Here is a 19,163-nt window from a genome sequence, read left to right as displayed (position 1 = left end):
ATAGGACATGTTCTAGAATATGCTTGCACTGTCTGCCTGCTGGGACTGTTCCCTGAAGTACTGGCACATTCCACCATGCTGAAAACAGTGCAAAAGCTAAGTCCAGGGTCCCCAGGTCCTCTGTGAATCTGTGTAGGACATTGAAATTATAGCAGTTTTTTTAATATTTATTTTTTAGTTGTAGTTGGACACAATACCTTTATTTATTTATTTTTATGTGGTATTGAGGACTGAACCCAGGGCCCCGCACTTGCTAGGCAAGTGCTCTACCTCAGCCCCAGCCCTCCTGTAAGCAAATTTAAACTTTAAAAGCACAGTGCAAGCTAGAAGCAAATATCCTCATGCATACCACAAAGTTGGAATGTTGTTAGCCCTAACGTAAAAAGAGCCCTTGAAAACTAATAAGTAAAAGATCATCTGAATTTGTATTTATTTATTTACTGGTTCCAGTGATTGAACCCAGGGGTGCTTAACCACTGAGCCACATCTCCAGTCCTTTTTATTTTTTATTTTGAGACAGAGTCTCGCTGAGTTAGTTAGGACCTCACTAAGTTACTGAGGCTGTCTTTGACTTGTGATCCATCTGCCTCAGCCTCCCAAGTCACTGGGATCATAGGCATGTGCCTCCTCACCCAGCTCATCTGAATTTTTAAATGGGGAAAATAAAGATCTAAGTCTAGGATATAAACAGGACATTCACAGAGGGCTACAGATGGACAAGCAGTAGGGAGGATGGTGATCAAGATTCTAAATTTGTCATTACGGAAACTCAGGGTGCTGGGTCCCACACTGCCTGTATAACAGGAGGTATGCGCCATAGTGTCCAAATTCCCCCCACCTTTAATCTGGGGAAATAATTCCTACCCCACAAGCTCCTGGTGAGGATTAACTTGGATAACATGCCCTGCACAGCCTCCTTACCACTGAACCCTAGTTTCTAATTTCATCCTAGCCGGAGCAGGAGGGGCGCCCCATTATCAGGAGTGAATACAGAAACTCAAGTTTCTTATGATTCTTTAAAAAATATGTTCAGGGTTTTCACTTATACTTAGAAGAAAAAAATAAGGAAACATCCAAAATTCCACCTTGGCAAAGTGAGGTCCCAGTTATTTCCTAGAAGGTGGAGCTCGGTCGATAGGGAAGCATTCTGATGTGTATTGTGAGGCACAGGGAGTCACAGGGTGGGTGACAGTCAGGGCAGGAGACTTACTGAAGTAGGGGGAAGGACAGAGGAATTTTTCACTTTTTACGTGTCCTGTCTATGCCATTCCAACATTTTTCTTAAATATTTATTTTCTAGTTATCGGTAGACACAATATTTTTATTTTTTATTTTATGTGGTGCTGAGGATCGAACCCAGTGCCTCACGCATGCTACGCAAAGTGTTCTACCTCCAAGCCACAACCCCAGCCCCCATTCCAACATTTTACAACGATCTATGTTACTGTTTTATTTTAAAAATCATATAAATTCATAATGGGTTAATTTCAAATATTGATTCAACACATTTAAAAACAGTAATTACTTGCTATTAACAAGTCATTCAAGTCAAAACATCTTTATTTTTATTTGTTTATTTTTATGTGGTGCTGAGGACCGAACCCAGTGCCTCACGTGTGCAAGGCAAGTGCTCTACCACTGAGCTACAGCCTCAGGCCCATCTTAATAACAGAAATCTTTCTCATTTTCATATAAGTACATTTCCTGTGTTGATGCTTGGGACAGAGTCTCTTTGCTGAGATGACACCCCATGGAAGGGTCAACACTGTCATTCTCATCCATCAATGAGACATAATTAGAATGAATACATTTGTGCTAAAAATGTTTCACTTCTGGTTCAGGTGTCTACGGAATGCCCGCCATGCGCAGCCATCATAGTATGTTATTCTTTCACAGAACTTACGAGCTCTTCTTGAATGGTGGCACTCCTTATGAAAAAGGTGTTGAAGTGGACCCTTCAGTGTCCAGAAGAGGTACTGCAGTGGTGCGCTGCCTTCTGTCAGCTTTCCGTCACTGTGACAACGTACCTGAGATAATCAACTTCAGAAGAAAGAGGTTTATTTTGCTTCACGGGTTTCCGTCCATGATTGCTTGGCCGTTTCTTTGAGCCTGTGACATCAAGGTGGGAGCACATGGCAGAGGAGGCCTGTTCATCTCATGGTTGCCAGGACTCAGAGGAAGGGTTGGGGTCCAGTATCTTCAACTGACCAGTGTCCTAGCCTCCTCCCATAAGGCCCCATCTCTTAAAGGTCCCACACCTCCCTCAGTGCCACAGGCTGGTGACCAGGCCTTTAATTTGTGGGCCTTTGGGGAACACCTCAGATCCAAACCGTGGCACCTCCTTTTCCTTAAAGATGAAACAAATGGCAGAGGCTTCAGAGAAGGCAGCCATATTCCAGTAAGCATGACAGTTTCTACTTGGATTCCCATGTTTTAAGATGTGCCATTTGGTGATGTGATCTTAGTCATTTTTATCTCAGTGATTGTTATTTTGGTAGCACATGTAAGACTATAATGTTGAAAATCGTGAGAAATGGGGCCCTGCGTTAGTTCTGTCGCTGAACGCTGAGCTGATGCTGTGGCAGGTACAGAGTGAGTGAAGCCGGCTTCCTCAGAGATGGCCCATTTCAGGGTCAGGGCGTGTAGGCATTGAAATCGTGACATGCATGCCACCTCACCCTCCAGGAAGATGGAGCACCCGTCAGTATGTCTGTTGGCCAGGGGACACCAGGGAAGGGAGTGGAGGGCAGCACAGATGGGCCCTCCCCCGGGAAGCTGTGGGCTGACGGCTGGAGCCCCCTCGCACGCCTCAGCCCTCCCGTCCTTGTGTGGTCCAGGACACCAACCCTGGCTGCTGCCCCAGTGGCAGGCTCTCTCCTCCTTGGAACAGGAAGGAGTTGGGGTTTGGGGTGTAGGTGCTTCTTCCTGGGGCCGCATGTGCCCTTCCCCCTTTCCCTGCGTGCTGCTGCGGCCATCTGCCCTAGTGGCCAGGGGTGCTGTAGGGAGGCCGCAGGTGTCTGTCACCGCCAGGTCTCTTCTGACAGCCGGAGGGATGTGGGCGCCTCCTGCCTGCTATAACCACCAGTTGTGCTGACCTGTCACTTAATAGTCTTAACAAATAGTCTTACCCGTTCCGAGCGCTGACAGCTGTGGGTCTGTTTCTGTTTGACAGCGCAAGGCAGTGTTTTCCAGCAGATGATGACCATGCGGAGGCAGCCTCAACTCCTGGTGAAACTGAGGTCTCTCACCCAAAGGTCATGGAGCATGCTCAGGTGCGTCCCGCTTCCCGGGCAGTGACCGCGGGGCACTCGGCCCCAGGTCGCATCTGCCTTGGGTCCCCCCTGCTTGGCTGTCTCTTGTCATTTACTTTTTACCTAATTAATTATTTTTGCCAAAGAGCAGAAGAGAAATAGAAAAATAATAAAGCTTAGCATCATTTACTCTTCTTTAACACTAAGCTCAAGTGACAGACTTGGTAATAAATCCTTCAGCTACTTTTGAACAAATGAGACTTACCAATGCCTGGGCCTATCTTCAGGGAAATCTTTTTTTACTTGTTCTTTTTGGTTTTATAGGACAGGAGAATGTATTTTGACATATCCTACATACATGGTGTGCGACTTCCCATTCTTGTGGTTGTACATAGTGTGGAGTTCCACTGGTCGTGGGTTCATATGTAAACACAGGAAAGTGACGTCCCACTCATTCTGCTGTCTTTCCTATTTCCAGCCCCTCTCCCTCCCCCTCACACTCTTTGTCTAATCCAATGAACTTTTCTTCTTCCCTCCCCTCCCCTTATTGTGCTTTAGCATCTGCATATCAGAGAGAACATTTGGCCTTTGGTTTTTGGGGACTGACTAGCATATTTCACTTAGCATGATAATCTCCAGTTCCATCCATTTATTGGCAAATGCTATAGTTTCCTTCTTCTTTAGGCTAAGTAATGCTCTCTTGTGTGTATAGATACCACATTTTCCTCATCCATTCATCTGTTGAAGGGCACCTAGGTTGGTTCCGTATCTTGGCTACTGTGAATTGAGCTGCTATAAACACTGATGTGGCCAAGTTACTACAGTATGAACTTTTTTTTTTTTTTTTAATCTTAGGTTTATTTAGGTTTTACTTGCATGCAGTAAAATTTATGATTTGGGGGTTGCAGTTCCTGGAGTTTTGACAAATGTACCGATCACGTGACAATCACCACAATCCAAAGAATATTCCCTTTGCTCTCAAAGGTTCTTTTGTGTCCCTCTGTTGTCAGCTCCCAGCTCTGGACTTGGGGAAGCACTCTTCAGTTTTTTTCCCCAGCACTTTGGCCTTTCCCAGATGCCATAGGTGGACTCATGTGGCCTGCGGCCTGCAGCCTCTGAGTCTGGCGTCTTGGACCATCATACATCTGAGGCTCGTCCACGCTGTTGCCTTTGTTAGTGATTTGTTCCTGTTCATTCTAAATGGTTACTGCTGCATTTCATGGACATGCCACCATGTGTTTATCATCCTCTAGTTGGTGGTCATTTGGGTTTTTCTAGGTTTGGGTGACTATAAATAAACCTGCTCTAAATATTTGCATACACGTTTCTGCGTGTGTGGATGTGAGGCTACCTACATCTCAAGTAGGACTGCCTAGCAGAGGGTTTGTTGTTACATCTGGTGTTGGTCTGGCTGCTTCCCTGAATGCCTGTGCCATTGACCCTCTCCCCCTCTCTGTGCACGGGTTTCAGTGATTCCGTGTTCTTGGCAGCATGTGGTATGATTTTTCTGTTTAGACCAGTTTAAAAAGTGAACAGCAGTTTCTCACCATGGTTTCATTTGCCTTTTCCTGGGGAGATCCCAGAGCTTCCAGTTCTCACTGGATCCCCTGTAGTCATGTAACCTTCTCTCGGGGTTTCAGTAGCTGCCTCTTTAAAATGGGGATAATAGCAATGTCAATTCCCTCCAGCTGTAATGAGGTTTAATTGAAAGCAAGTATATAAAACACTTAGTCCATATTTATAGTCCCTGGCTATACAGAAACACAGTGGTGTTGGCTATAATTATCTATATCCTAATTATTTTATATCCAAATAAATGTCAGTGCACACCAGGTAGATACATGCTGCCATTTCCTGAAATTTGTTCAAATGAAGAGGACTGAGGAATTTAAAACAGATGTTAACCGATTGGAGGGATGAGAGGGCCTTCCTCCAGGTCACACAGGGGACAGGAGACGGTGAGCCTGATGCAGGTTGGGGAGCAGCAGGGGAAGCAGACTGAGTGGTGGCTTCCGCCCCTGGGTCAGGGCCTTGCTTTAAATATCCCCTGTTCCTTCTCCAGAGCTGACAGGTGCTTGTCATCACACACGGGTGTTGAGTCTTTCAGTAACTGTTAATAACGTGCTCCTGGGGATTAATCTCTCCTTACCTGCCCCGCCTCTTTTTTCTTTTCCTGGATATTCGTGGCCCTTTTTTTGGCAAATCTTTTCTCAGAAAATTGTGTTTTTTTCCCAGTGTGAGGAGAAGCAGCACAGTAGCGGTCTTTGTCAGGGGCCAGCCGGACCCATGGGGCCTAGTTCTCCCTCTTGCTGCTGCTGCCAGCCGCTCCTCCGGGAGCCCAGGGCACCCCCGCTGCCCTGTCAGCACAGCGCTTCCGGCAGTTTCTGTGGCTCCAGATACTAGCTTTTAAGTCCCTTCACCATCTCAAGGTCAGGTTTGACTGTGGTGCAGGGGGTGGATGAAACTAGGAGCACTCTTCTGTGTGTTGGCTTACTAAGAAGGGCCCTGGGTCCTTGTCCCCAACCTCAGGGACTGAGGCTCTCGCTTGAGTGTAGTGCACACGGGCACCCAGACCTTTGATATCAGAGCATGCCTCTCAGGCGCCCTGCTGCTGCCGCCCCTGCCCCTTACCCAGACTTGGGCTGTCCTGGCATTGCCTCTGCACATGGCGAGATCCTGCCGTGTGCATCCCTGGTGATGCTAAGGGTGGGTTTGGGCACCCTGCTGTTGTGACCCAGGGACAGGCTGGCTCACGGACAGCAGGCCATGGCAGTGAAACCAGAGGCCCTAGGCCTTTCCAAAGCGTGGACCATGGGCTGCGGTGTACATAGGTCAAGGTCAGGGGCCAGATGTGAACTTTAGGATGTTGCTGCCCTGCCTGAGCACCTGTAGGGGCAAAGGCAGGACTGACCCAACTGGGCATCCTCGCCACCCATCCTGCTACCTACAGAGAGAAGGGAGCGAGTGTGGCACCTGCAGCCCTCTCCTCTCTTTCCAAGGAGCATCCACCTCCAGCCCCACCTGCCCTGCCTACCAGCTCCACCTTGGCTCAGCCATGTCTCTGCTCCCAGGAGACACGAGGGGTCTTTCCAGGACGCCAGCGAGCACAGAACAGTGGAGCAGCAGCGCCAAGAGCAGGAAGCCCTATTTGTCTCAGAGCCCTTTGTCCCCTAGGGCCCTAGCTGCCCCAGCCCACAGCCTTACATGAGTGTAGCCTGTGGGTGTCAAGAGACCTTGAAAATGCGGATGAAGCTGGGCAGACCCCTGCTCCCTGGAGAGAGCTCCAGGGTCCTGCACAGGGGCCCAGCAGACTGTTCAGCGAGCTGGCTGGGCTGGGACAGGCTAGGGGGCGCTGTCATCGTGGCAGGGAGCACACAGGTGTCTCAGGCTCCCCAAGGCTTGGCTTTCTGACTCTGGAGCTGTTTCAGATCTAACTTAGTGCTCTATATTGTTTAGCCTTCTCTCAGGGTTAAATAGGAATTACCTCTCTCGTTCTGGAGCTCTTGTACAAAGGGTTCAATTTGCAGTGATCAGGTTCTCAGCCCCTTAGGGGAGGGGAAGCTCCGAATTTTAACTCTGAGTTCTGAGCACCAAGAAGCGCTGGCCTGTAGAAGGAAGCTACGTGCACGTGTGTGTGGCGGTGCTAGAAATGGACTTCCCTTTGCCTTTTTGATGCATTGTTTTTTCTTTTTTTTATTTTTATTGTTGGTTGTTCAAAACATTACATAGTTCTTGATATATCATATTTCACACTTTGATTCAAGTGGGTTATGAACTCCCATTTTTACCCCGTATACAGATTGCAGAATCACATCAGTTACACTTCCATTGATTTACATATTGCCATACTCGTGTCTGTTGTATTCTGCTGCCTTTCCTATCCTCTACTATCCCCCCTCCCCTCCCCTCCCCTCCCCTCTTCTCTCTCTACCCCCTCTACTGTAATTCATTTCTCCCCCTTGTATTATTTTTCCCTTTCCCCTCACTTCCTCTTGTATGTAATTTTGTATAACCCTGAGGGTCTCCTTCCATTTCCATGCAATTTCCCTTCTCTCTCCCTTTCCCTCCCACCTCTCATCCCTGTTTAATGTTAATCTTCTTCTCATGCTCTTTGTCCCTACTCTGTTCTTAGTTACTCTCCTTGATGCATTCTTTTCCTCTCTTTTAATGCTGTTATATTATTGCTAAAAATAAATAGGATATGGCCTACCTGAGGCCCATTCACCCCAATCACAGCACCTCTGCCACCAGAGACTGCTGGTCCCCGTGTGAGGTCAAGAGGATATGTTCTTACTACTTCAACTCAGCTAACCTTTGGTGACACAGAACTTTCTGGCCATCTTAGGTTTGGAAAAGTCAGGAGGTTTCTCTAAAGGAATTTAAAAAAAAAAAAAAAAAAAAAACAGGTAAGCAGCATTGCCTCATGGAGTGGGAAGGTGCCAGAAGGAAAGGCGTGCCCACTGTGGGAGTGCCCAGCCTGCCAGACAGATGAACAGGGAGGTGGGCAGCAAACAGCAAAGGAGGGGGTGAGAAGGAAGGAAGGAAGGAGGGCTCAGCCTTCCCCTGCGCAGCACAGCGACGACCACTGTTACTCAGCAGCAGCTGGAACACAGGCCATGGGGGCCTGGGGCAGAACAGCCTCTGGAGTCGCAGCATGACTGCTGGGTGCACATGGGGCACTGAGGCTGCCAGTCTTCGGCTCCTAGGTCAGGAGTAGACATGGGAACCTGAGTGGCTGCAAAGAGGGCTGAGGCTGCTCCCGCCTGGAAGTGGGGGAAACTGGCCTGCACCATGCCTTGATGCTTCTGGACAGTGGGCAAGGTGCTGCTCCAGTTCCCAGGAAGCTCAGGAACGGGGATCCCCTCGCTCAGGCCAGCCCAGGGTCATGATCACCGTTTCCTTCCAGCCAGCTGGAAGCCTGAATGTGGCCCCTAGGATAATTGTTCTAAAACTCTGGAGTTAATTAAGATAGAGGATTAATTTATAAAATTAAGATTTCTTTTATAACTTCTGAGTGTAAAAGTGAGTCTCTTATAGGAAAGCATATAGTTGGATCTCGTTTTTTGCAGCCACAGGCCTAACTCCTAGGAAGCTGGGGACAGGTTAGGACTCTAGTTAGTTGCTGTCCTGCCTTAGCTCACCACCTGAGGTGACAGCTCCTCTGGCAGGGCTCCAAGGGCCCCACCTTCCCCAGGGAGACGGGGGCGGGGCCTATGCCAGGGCGGGAACATGGAGCCTGGTCCCCCACAGCTCAGTGTGGGAGGAGCCCGGAAGTAGTGCCCTGGAGGCGGGGCTGCAGCTCCAGGTGTGGTGGGTCCAGCTCCTGGGATCCAGGAGCCGAGAAGGTGAGCTGGCCTGGAGCAGCCCAGGTCTAGACGCCCACAGGAGGTTGGGACCCCAGGAGGACTCTGACGCCGCCCTGGAACCTCGGCCCCGGGTTGCCTGTCCCCTGGAGCCCAGGGCGGTCCCCACAGCGCCCACCGCGAGACCCCGCTGTCCTGGTTCTCACCTAAGGGCTTTCCTCAGCGGAGCTGCTGGTCACAGCTGGTGGGTTTTGATTTGCAGGGTCCTGTTCAGGATGCGGTGGCCTCAGCAGTGTGGCCTGCGCCTTGGACCTCAGAGGAGAAGAGGTGGCCTGATCCATCCGCAGGCCCCCTGGAGAGGGGAGGGCCAATGGAGGAGCCCAGTGTGACCTGGGGGCAGGAGGCAGGTTAAAAGACAGACCTGCCCAGGTATTTCAGGTCTCACTGACTCTGTGTCCTTTTGTTTTCCTGTCGCACCTGTGGATTTTGTTTTAAGTCCTCGCTTTAAAAACCCTCTCCTGTTCCTTCTGTGTACCTGACCCATCATTTTAAACCATGTTCCAAGGTCACTTTTTGGTGTATGTGTGGTTCTGGGGATTGAACTCAGGTCCTTGAGCCTGTTAGGCAAGTGACCTACCTGAGCTACACCCTCAGAGACCCCTGTAAACTTTTTCCCCTCTGCCACGGGGTCAAGTTGCCAAGGCTGACCTCGAAGGTTCCTCTTCCTCAGCCTCCCTGGTGGCTGGCATGACAGGCATGCACCTGGGACTGTCACTCTAGCCTGTGATGGGAACTCATGTGCATCTGTCCAGGGCTAGGCATGGTTCTGCAGAGCTGTGCTCCAGGCTCCCTGCAGGGCTGTGGAGGCTTCTGCTGCCCAGCAGCCCTGGTGCCATGGCCAGGGCTCCTCCCACCCTGGGGCAGGCAGCTGCCCATTGCTGTAGGCTGACCTTATTTTCTTATGGCACCCTTACATACCCTGGAGTATGTTGGATTGTTTGTCCATTACAAGTCTAACAGGTCCTCTAGAACCTTCAAATAATTAGTAAAATTCCTAAAGAGTAAGTGAGCATGCAGAGAAATTGGGCTAATGGGAAGAATGATGTTGGATGATATTTTCATGACTTGAATATATTATCCAACATGAAGTTACATTTTATTACAAAATAATAAAATAATGAAGCAATACCATGGGCTGAGCCAAAATAAATCCTCAGGATCTTAGGCATTCTGTAATAAATTTGCATCATTTGAAGTATAGAGTTGATCATCTCTGGGTAATGAAATGGAAGTAAAGGTATCAAAGCCAATGATCATCTGTTTCCAATTTTCTGTGATTTGCTTCAAGTGGTAAAGTGGTGATATTTATTAATAATGGATCAAATAGGTTCATAATTGTTTTAGATAACAATTAGATGCCTTTACACTTTAGGCTATATGGGCACATTTGAGAACGGTTTCAGCCATTCTCTCATCCTTTGGGTCATTCCCTTCAGATGTCCTGTGAGACATTTTCTATGTGAGGCTTTAAGAGGAAGAAGAGAATATTCTGTAAAGAAAGCCTTGTGATCTGTGCATTATAAAATTAAATGGGTTCATTCAGAAATCAGAATTTCTATTGAAAGCTATTTGCATGAGCCAAATAAAACCTATTTCTAGGCGTCCTGGTGAAGACAAGGTTTTATCTTTATATGTCTCATTGTTTCTGCCTTGCGACCAGCTCGAGCTTCATGAAAGAAGGTTCAGTTCATAAGAAATTGCTAGTGAGTTTTAAATTAAAGACACAAGACTCTCATTACCTTTCACACAGCTCTGAGACGGCTTCTTCTAGCTCCCACTTCTAGCCACCTAATGTGGTGGCGAGGTTTACACAAGAGACTAGGGAGAGAGGGAGAGCATGCAGGGAGTAAGCTTTTATTGGGGAATAAAAAATTCAAGGGAAAATCCCATCCAGTGAACGTTAAGGGGGGCAGCATCCCAAGGTCAAGGGCAACGATTGGGTCTTCAGGTCAGTGGCCAGGCACGCCTCTGCATGGACAAGCCCTCGGACCTGGGAAAGGGTGGGGAATGGCTCTGACACAACTATGTTTGAGCGCCTCTCACCCAGCCAGGGAATTAAGTCAAATCACGTGCGAGGATGGCCTCCCACAATTGTCTGGGTTTTTTTTTTTCTTGTTGTTGTTAAAATGAAATTCATAAGTTGGCAGACCATTTTTTCAGATGTGTAACTAGATGCCATTTAAATTACCCACCTTTAAATGGTAGACATTTTGTACATGAACACTGCCTGTCTGCACCTTTTTTAACAACCAGTCTGGGCTCAGGAGCCCAAATACCATTGTTAGCTGGAACATGTTCTTCAATTTGGCCTACTTGCCAGTATCCCCTGAGGTCATCTGTTCAATGAGCTTCCTTACTCCTGCTCCCTCACTGGCTTTCATAGAAACCACATACTGTCTATGAATCAGGGACACCAATCCCACAACATTGTGTTCTTTGAGCATCCAAAGTCCCACTTTTCACTTCACCATGCCTGACATAAGCAGTAATATTTATCAGCAAATGTGAGGTTTTCAAAGATCCAATTCTATGTGCTCCTTTCTCAAAGAGCATTAGGCAGGGCTATAGCATACATAAATATTAAGTAAAGGCCATAGTTTTAAAATGTCATCCATTGAATAGTTGACACATGTCTGAGATACTTTTTATTTTGGAGGAAGTATTTTTTAATAGGGAATTCCAACAGCTACGTAATAGTGAAATGAGAAATCTTGCATCCATTTTATTCTTTGTTTCTTATGATTTTTATCAGTAAGGATAAGATACTTTCTTGTTCCAATGCAGATGTTGCCCACTTCTGTAAATGGATGTGGGGTGTCACCTGCTACTTGCATGTCTGCATGTTGTGCTTGACACTAATATCGTACTTGGTAGGTGGCAGAAAGTCAATACTGAAGTTAAGGTCTTGTGTTGTAGCAGCAGAGCTGAAGATCCTTGGTGTGCCACCTTCTACAACCCATGCTGCTCTGTTCGAGTCCTTTAATGACTTCCTGGTGATGAGCATCATGGTCTCCTGGTCTTTGAGAATGGCCAAGCATTGCTCTGTGAATGTGGAAGATGGGCGTGTGGAAGGCTCCAGGGAGGATGGATCATTGAACATGTACTCTAATCCATATGCCTCTTTAATGACCTGTTTTTCTTCTTCGGTTTTAAGGGAGACAGTGCCCTCAGACACTTCTGTGCAGCTGGGAATGCAGGCTTCTGTTTCACCTTGAAGGAAGCATTAATGATTCATTTCCAGAAGACATCAGGAGAGAGAAGTGAGCCTCTGGTATCATGCAGGTTCCTTGCATTGCCCATGGGCTAGAAGGGAGAAGAGTTGCTTCATGAGATTTGATCCCCTTTTTCCTGAAGAGTTTCACACAGAGGTGAGTCCCCAGCATGTTTAGACACCATTTCAGACCCCTTTGTTGACGGAAATGAATCGCACCCCCTGATGATGTGGAAGAGCTAAAGATGTGTTTGCTATGAATTTTCTATTTTATTTCTCAGGGCCTGAGTCAAGCCAGCCATTGTGCTGTCAGCGCATGAGCTGCTGGTCAAATGTGAGGAAGTGGTCTTGCTTTATGAAAATACCACCCTGATTCAGTGAGCCAGAGGCAGCCTGCAGTCCCTGTTTTCCTATAAAGGCAGATTGCTGTGGATGGCCTCTGGCCTCGTCATGCAGCCCTGCTCAGAGTAGGGGATTGAGGGTCCAGGCAGATCCCTAGTTCCTTTTGACCTTTATTGCCATTGGGCCACCCCAGGGTCCTTGGACTCTACCTGGTCTTCTGGCCTGGGTCAGGGGATGTGAGGTTTGGAATCCCCCTCTGTGGCAGGATCCCAGGTCCCCCAGCCACTTGAGGGCAGCACATCCTTCCCTAATTGTGTTAGAGGGGGAGGATTCTCCCACCCATCCTCCTCCATGCTCATCCCACATTTTGTCGCTTGATACCTGAGGACCTTTATTCATTGACTTAGTGGTTAGTGATGATGGTTACTAAGACTAAATGACTCTTTCAAGTCACATCACGTGCATGGTAGGGCTAGAGCATGGATCTTCCCAATTGATTTCATGGGACTCTCTCATGGAAACTGTGACTGCTTCCTAAACACACACTCTACATTTGCAGTGTCAAAATTCTTGGCACTGCCTCCTTGGCAAGTGTATCTTCTCTTCTATGTGGGAATTTCACAAATATTTTCCTTTTGTTTGTGGAGGTCATGCAGAAGGGATTTCATTTGAAATAGCCCCAACAAGAAATACCAGTTGTCTTTTTCACACATGGATGTGTGTAGTGAACACCTCTCTCTGTGTGCTTGCATGAGTTGCTCCTTTGAATTTGTTGAAGAATGGTTGGCTGGGGAACAAGGTAACGAGAGATGGATATCAATGGTTGTCAAGTATTCTGAAGTGAAGAATGTATTGAGGATGTCAAGGCTTTTCTAGCCAGTTCCTATGGCTCAGTCAGGGATCAGTCAGAGGATTGTGTTGGTAGACTCTTTGGAACAGATGTCAAAGTGGCCTGGTCTTACCCTGTCCAGGACTAAATGCTGAGCTTGAGTGGGAGCTTCTTGTCATTTCAAGCATTTCCATGAGTCTGTCCTCTGTTCTCTTGTATCCATGTGGTTTCTAAGAGGAAAGCGGAACAAAAATTGAAAGTATGGTGATTGATTATTTATACCAATGTTATTTCAATCAACTTTGTATAATACGAAATTAACTTTCTCCTAGTAAGATTTCATATGTGAGGAAATAATGAAAATATTGGGGTTAGGGGATGAGAATATGCAAATCAAACATTTTTGAGCACCAAGACCCGTTTTTTGTTTTTGTTTTTGTGTTTTTAACTTAAATAATAAAGTGCCAGAGGACCATACCTGCCATTCAGCCTCAACAACCTCCAGGTCCAGCTTCCAGGCGGCCCATTTCACCAGGGTGTGTGGGACCACACTGTCCTGGGATGAGAGAGCAGTACCCATGGATGTTGTCATCTCACAGAGTAGATATTGCCAGAGACAGTAGGGAGCTAGTGGCACATGAGGAAGGGAAGAGCTCTCAGGATGGGAAGAGGGGGCCGCTTCGAGACTCACTGGGTATGGCACGAGGCTGCTGGGTGTGGTATTGGCCTGGGCCCACTGAGTGGGGCAGATCCGTGGTCTGTGTCCCTGTACCCTCCTCTGTAGCCTGTGTTGGCAGCAGATCAGGGAATTGGGATCAGAAGTGCTCCCAGTAACACAGGCACCAGCCCCCAGAGTGTGTGCCTCGCCGTTTCCCCACCTGGCCTGACTTGGTGCTTGTCTTGCCTCAGGGCTGAGACCCTACAGTCTCTGATGAGGGTGTCTGTGGTCCAGATCCAACCTGCATGGCCAACAACTCAGACCTTCAGCTGGGTCCTAGGCTGCTGCAACCAAACTCTGTCAACTGGGTGGCCGACAACAGAGGATGTGTCTTCCGTTGAGCTCCAGAGGCTCATCACAGTAGGTGTTGGGCTGTCCCAGTTCCATAACCCCTCCCAAGTTTCAAGGGGACTGTCCCCCCAACTCTCCCAGCCCTTCCCACTCTCCTACTGCTGCCCACGATCTGTGGTTCCCATATGGGCATCCCCTCCTGACTCCATCCTCACTTAGGCTGTATCCCCAAGTCTCCCTGGTCTCTGGGTCCAGACTCTCCTCTTCCTACAAGAATATCAGAAATTGGATTTGGTCCCAGTTGATGCCGTGTTCCATCATGTGAGCTCTTAGCTTCATCACTGTGCAAAGACTCTTTTTCCACACAAGTTCGCACGACTTTTGGCTGGCTAAGAATTTTCAGGGCACACTTTTCTAATGAGTACACTTTCCTTCCTTCAGATCTCCCCCCAGTGAGCATTCCTCGCACCCTTGTGCTAGTTCCTTTATGGCAGGTTCCCTCCTTATGGCTGAGAGGACCTAGTGACCCCTGGATTCACACATTCTCCTTAATCACCAACACACTGCAGAATTCTCCATGGGACTGCGGTGTTTTGCATTGGAACCCACCCCCTGACCTCTAAAAGTGGTCTAGACAATTGGGTTGGCTCCCTCCCTCCTGAACCTCTTTGATGTCCTTTAAAGTAAGTTATTCTTTTGGATTCCTTCCACAGTAGGCAAGTCCTTGGATCCCCTGCTAGAAAGTCTTCCAGCCTGAAGGTCAGATGTGTCCAGATGTTGAATTGAAGGATATCAGCTCCTAGAAGCCCTCATTCTGGCTGCAGTGTTTCCTCCCCTCAATGCAAAGCAAGAAAGTGCAGTTGGCCCTGCACCCATTCTTCTGCATCCATGATCCCCACCAGCTGGAAATCCAAACTATTAGGAAAGGAGTTGTGTCTCTCTGGACAGATACTTCTCTCCTCATTGTTTCCTGGATCTTACAGTGTTACAGAGAATCACACTGCCCTTTCATTGTATTAGGTGTCAGAAGTCATCTGGAGATAATGGAAGTGCTACAGGAAGAAGATATGCAGGGTTTAAATGCAAATACTCGGGCACTTTTGTAAGGGACTTGAGCCTGTGTGGACAGGTGTTTTGGGCTGACTTTGAACAAATCTCCCTTGGATTTCTTGTAACATTTCTGGTTTCTGGGCTTGGGAGTGTTCAGGACTTGTGTGTGAGTCAGCCTCATGGAGATGTGATGGGGGGCAGTCGGATCTGTTGTGCAGAACCTCAGTGATGGCTTGTAAGGCCACCTGCAACACTGCAAGCAGCAGACGAGAAGGGAGCCCGCTCCCCATGTGTTCAGCTTAACTCTTGTCTTATCCAAAATCATGACTTGTGAAATGTTGCAGAAATGGACTCATGCCAAAAGTTGGGATGTTCTGGGGAGCATGGGCTGTCATTCTATGCTGTCTCTGCATTATGATGTGTTAGTGGGTGGGAACTTGAAGACGTGCTTAGGCCATGGATTCTCCTTCCCTGGGAAAGGGCTTCTCAAATCAGCCCTTGTCCCTCTTTCACCTGCTTGCCCAGGAGGACACAACAAGAACGTTCTTACAAGTTGGCCCCCGGTCTTGGTCTTCCAGCCTCCCAAATTTGAGAAATAAAATCTGTGCTATGAATTACCCAGTGCCAATACAACACAAACTATGCTAAGATAAGTCAATCAGCAGTCTCCCAAGTGTTTACATTGTGGTAATTGACACCAAACATCCGTTTTGTAATTAAACCATTTTGGAGTACACAGTTGAGTGGCATTAAGCATGTTCATGTTGGTGTATAGGCGTCACCACCATGCATCTCCAGAACTCACGTGGACATACTCTTGCCATCAATGCTGAATTCTAGTGCCCTTGAGGCCTAGGAAAAGAACATGGTATTTACTTTTTATGAACCTGATAATTGAGAATCTGAGATAAGTGAAATCCTACAAAATTTGCCTTTCTCTGGACACGATCATTTTCAAGAAATGCAGATCACCCTCACTCGTGGGCATACCAGGTCCACTGCTAACTCTGCGGGTGTTTCAATTGCACTCTCAGTGACAGTGGTGACTGTGTGCACATGACCTGTGTGTCCAGCTCAGATCTCAGGATCTAGGGTCTTTGGTTCCACGCAGCCTATAGGTTGCCTGCTCCTCCAGATCTCTGCAGGCCAGTGGCACGAAGGCCCTGGGCCTGGTGGTTTCTTTAGTGAGTGCAATACGTGTCCACAGTGTCGTGGGTCATGATGGACTATAAATAGAAGCAATGCCTGGATACTCCTGGGATCTCAGTAGGCTCAGCCTGTGTGCTGAGAATTGTTGTGACCTCCTAATTAATGGGCCCCCAGAATCCCAGAGAAAAGGTCAAATCCAGAGCCAGTTGAACTTCAGTGTCTCTGAGAGAACTTTTGGGGTGGGGGGCCTGGATACATTGATGTGATGACTCTGATGCAGAGTCACGTGCTTCGAATCCAGGTAGAGGTGCTCAGGAGCAGCCTGGGCTGGCACGTGGGTTCCCCACCTCCACACCTGTGGAACATCTTGGGGCTCTGAGAAGCACAGCAGCCTGACCACGTGAGGGCATCTGCTGTCTCTGCATATAGTGAGCTGGGTTTTCGTCACATCTCTCAACAATTCCACATAACACCAGCTCTGAACCCAGAGTCCTGGGCACTTAGTTGAGGCTCCATCAGCTCCCACCTCTCTACCTGACAGAGCCCTCCTGGCTCCCTCTGCACTCATTACATTGAAGATGAAAACCTGGAGGGTGGGACTTCCCGTCATCCAGAAGTTCGCAAACACATTCCACTGTGGCATTTGTTCCTGGAACCCAAATGGTTGGGGGTCCACAAGCACCCTGGCATCCATGTGTGGGAACCATGGTAATATAATCAAGAAACAGGAAGGAGAGGGGTTGGACTGATCAGTACAGATGGCAGGGCATAGTACAGAGTGGAACGGAGAGTTCTCACCCGGGGTGATTGTTGTGATGTGCACAAATGCTCTGCTGGTGCTGGGGTGCCCGCATGGTTTCTGGGGTCTTGAAAGGCTACAGATGCCCACAGAGTGTTCTCAGATGCACAGTGGGAGGCCCGTTGCAATATATACATGTGGAAGAAGTAGGAGACCCCCTTAGTGTGGAGGTGCCATCTAGAAGGCAGCCTCACTTCTCTGAAAAACTTGATTGGAAAAAAAGGGTCTGTACCTGTGCCCAAAGGGCCATATATGCTCCTGGAAGTTGGTGGTGGAAATAGTTCTCCATCCATTAATCACTCCCTCACTCACTAATGTCCTTGTGTCCTTGAGAAAGGCTCTCCCTTTCCTGGTTTTCCTGAATAGAAATCCTCTTGCCTCTTGGGTGAATAGGGTTATGGGTTGTGCAGAGGGTGGTGGTTTACTGAGCATCTTAGAGACTGTCCTTTATGGAGTCTAATGATCCCAACTGGGGAATGAGGCCAGGGTCCTAACTGTGGTTAGTGTGAGGACACCATGGGTTCAGAGAGGGAAAGAAGGACAAGGGAAACTCAGATGTCCCTTCATGGCCCCTGGAGTTAGAGGACTTCCCCCTTTTCACCTGGGATCAGGAGACCTCATTTTTTCGAGGACACGCACACTCGGACGTTAATCTTGAGTGTGGGTTCCTTTCTGGGGTCCAGGGCTGTTGTTAGCCACCAGGAATGACAGTGCTCTCCATGCTGATTGGAGCCATTTTTGCCAGGAAAGAGAGCCCATGGTCACGCCTTGTGCAAAGCATCCCACGCCAGGGGCTCCCATCCCTACATTCCTGTCCTGAAAGGAAGCCACTCAGAGGCAAGGTGGGTCCAACCACCTCCCATGTGTTCACTCATCACTGTGTTCCAGCATCACCCCAGTTAACAGTCCTGATGGAATTGGATGTGTCTCAGAATGTCACCCTCATGAGCTCTACCCTGCTACAGCTGCAGTTCTGCAGTGGGAGAAACTCAAAACCTCAAAACACATGCACATGAAAGAAAAGAGCAAGAGCCAGAGCCCAAACAGGCCAGGTGTGGCAAAGACAGCTGGAGTGCCTAGGTTGGGACTCAGAATTATGTCAGTGGGGTGGCATTGCTGCTGGCACCAGCATGATAACAGAGAGCCAGCCCTGCTCATTTTGGGGAGCAGTGTGTTGGCGAAGGCAGCAGAAATTGAGAGGCAGGATTGAGTTTGGCCCTAGGAGGAGGTTGGGTAAAAGGCCAGTGTGAGTTGGAGGGCTTGGGCAGATAGAGAGGTCAGGGTACACCCCAAAGCCTGGAGACTGCACTTGATGTCCAGGGTTGTGAAACACCACCTCCCCTCTTACTCAAAACTGAGAGCAAGGGGCATTGATGAGTTCAGTTTTTGTGCGGCTGCATCCAAGGTGGCTTGGCTAGGCACCTCTGTTTCCTTGACTCAGGAGGCTGGGAGTCCAGGCTCCACTGAGGCTCGGCTGGGAGGATCGGACTCTGAGTTTATGCGTGTGTTCCTGGTAGGATCCATGTTGGCTGAGCCTCAGTGTTTTTGTAATGAGAGGATGGGTGACCGTCATGTCTTTATCACAGGACACACTTGCTAAATGGATTTGTTTGCTCTGAGGAGGAAAGAGAGAGAGGGGAGTGGTGCTGGAGACAGGGATGCAGACAGGGGTCATGGACTTGGCATAACTCAGTCTTGGAGGTGATATCCCATCACCTGTACCCACTTCAATTCCCATGAATCCAGAGGCTGAGCCCCCTTGAGGTGAGGGGTGAACCGGTTCTGGGCAGCAGGATGATGTGGTAACTCGGAGTCTCTGTGAGACCCCAACACTAGACACACTTGGCCCTTTTGAAATCTTAGGAGAAGCCTTGGGAAGTTGTATGGCAGAGGGGAGCAGCCTCTGCATCTCAGTCCCCTCCAACTTGCCATGGTGTAGAGAGGGAACTGCAGCCACGATGGGACGGACATTGGCCACATTCCTGTGTGGGACACAGGCCTGATTGAGTTGGGGTGCATTCTTTGTCTCTGCCCTTCTTGTGATTGTCCCATCTCTACATTTGTGCTTTAGCCACCTGTGAGTCCCATCTCTGGTTTCAGAGAGAATAGAGGGTGTTATGGGCCAATAGACACAATAAACCCTAGAGATTAGATGCTACC

At 48.4% G+C, this 19,163-nt stretch overlaps 1 protein-coding gene and 1 pseudogene across 3 annotated transcripts in view; both read left to right on the top strand.

Moving 5' to 3' along the window:
* LOC144369157 (mitoregulin-like) overlaps positions 1 to 15,793 on the top strand; it is an 82,933-nt gene extending 67,140 nt beyond the window's left edge. The window contains exons 3-8 of one of the 2 annotated variants that reach the window (XM_078028256.1): positions 1,897 to 2,398; positions 3,173 to 3,272; positions 8,817 to 8,983; positions 11,769 to 11,982; positions 13,906 to 14,074; positions 14,719 to 15,793. The gene's annotated coding sequence lies outside the window, so the exon portion shown is untranslated. The remainder of the gene's footprint in view (positions 1 to 1,896; positions 2,399 to 3,172; positions 3,273 to 8,816; positions 8,984 to 11,768; positions 11,983 to 13,905; positions 14,075 to 14,718) is intronic. The other variant, XM_078028257.1, reaches the window with a different exon arrangement.
* The window catches only part of LOC144369155 (mitotic checkpoint serine/threonine-protein kinase BUB1-like), a 79,505-nt pseudogene extending 63,712 nt beyond the window's left edge, over positions 1 to 15,793 (top strand). The window contains exons 28-32 of the transcript XR_013428628.1: positions 1,897 to 2,055; positions 3,173 to 3,272; positions 11,769 to 11,982; positions 13,906 to 14,074; positions 14,719 to 15,793. The product of XR_013428628.1 is annotated as a mitotic checkpoint serine/threonine-protein kinase BUB1-like (transcript). The remainder of the gene's footprint in view (positions 1 to 1,896; positions 2,056 to 3,172; positions 3,273 to 11,768; positions 11,983 to 13,905; positions 14,075 to 14,718) is intronic.
* Positions 15,794 to 19,163: the final 3,370 nt, after the last annotated feature.

The sequence above is a fragment of the Ictidomys tridecemlineatus genome, chromosome 12 (assembly GCF_052094955.1).
Source record: "Ictidomys tridecemlineatus isolate mIctTri1 chromosome 12, mIctTri1.hap1, whole genome shotgun sequence".
Classification (NCBI taxonomy): Eukaryota; Metazoa; Chordata; class Mammalia; order Rodentia; family Sciuridae; genus Ictidomys; species Ictidomys tridecemlineatus.
The sequence above is the reverse complement of the archived record's forward strand: the minus strand, read 5'-3'. Positions and strand labels throughout refer to the sequence as shown.